At 33.5% G+C, this 1,142-nt stretch overlaps 1 pseudogene; it reads right to left on the reverse strand.

The window, feature by feature from the left end:
- LOC108695157 overlaps positions 1–885 on the reverse strand; it is a 1,777-nt pseudogene extending 892 nt beyond the window's left edge.
- Between the last annotated feature and the right edge of the window lie 257 nt (positions 886–1,142).

The raw sequence follows: 1,142 nt of genomic DNA on the forward strand, positions 1-1,142 counted from the left end.
TCAGCAGTAGATGTAACATAGATGATTTGCCGGATCTATTGCACCAACTACAGCACACAATTGACTTGGCTTAATAGGTTGATATTGCACAAAATTGGCGGAAATACGTTGAAGCTTCGTATATCTGAAGATCAGATAATCTTTGATATTCGAACAGAACAATACTCCCTTTCTCGAGATGTACCTGTCTATTTGATTCGCTGCAGTTCCTTCTTTTAGTTTCTGAGATTCGAACTGCAACTGCAGTATCTTCTCTGAGAAGCGTCTCGTCATTTCATCCATCAGTAAAAAATTCTGTAAAAATTAAACGCAATTCAATAAATACGTAACAATAGAGATATAAGAATAATTGTAGATTTAAGTTCATCATAAATTAGAAAATAATGATAACATATACCTCCAATCGATTGAATGACACTATTGATTTACCCAGCAATATTAGCCCTAATGGAAAGTACAACGCGACGACGAGAAATATGTCGACATTTCATAAGTCACCTTGGCAGTCAAATTTTCTCCTTTAAAACGAACATTATCAGGGTGAAATATAGGGTCAATCGTTCAATGAAGACTATAATGGCCAAATATGTGGCGCGCACATACGATAAAAATTTGATTTGCTTGATCTTCAACTTTCTGATCACTGATGCAATTTGGCTGAACGGTTTCTTCCAGGCATACATCTTTATCACCTGAACCGAGAAATTATCATCTCATAAATTTGTTTCATAAAATTTTCTTAAAAATGATACTTGGATGTTAAATCACTTGGATATTATATCTTTCATCAATTTATATTATTTAAGAATAATTAAACTTCTTGAGAATACCTGTAGCCCAGCTATGAGTTCGCTCATCAGTTGCACTCTTCGGTGGCGCAATCATTGCTTTGAGTGTTTCTTTATGATTCAAGCTCAAAGTCTTTTATCCTAGAAGAACAATGATCAATAACGTCCCAATACCAAAACTTGAAGTATCGACTTTTTGCCACATTATTATTTCTATGATTGCGGATTCTGTGAATAAAAATAAAATCCGGTCGACTTCAACAATTATTTAATTATTTAAGAACAACTTCAAAATAAGTGAAAAGAAGAGGTCTTCATAATTTAAACTAACTAACGGAATTGTAAAATGCATAC

This window comes from Atta colombica, unplaced genomic scaffold (assembly GCF_001594045.1).
Source record: "Atta colombica isolate Treedump-2 unplaced genomic scaffold, Acol1.0 scaffold10, whole genome shotgun sequence".
NCBI lineage: Eukaryota > Metazoa > Arthropoda > Insecta > Hymenoptera > Formicidae > Atta > Atta colombica.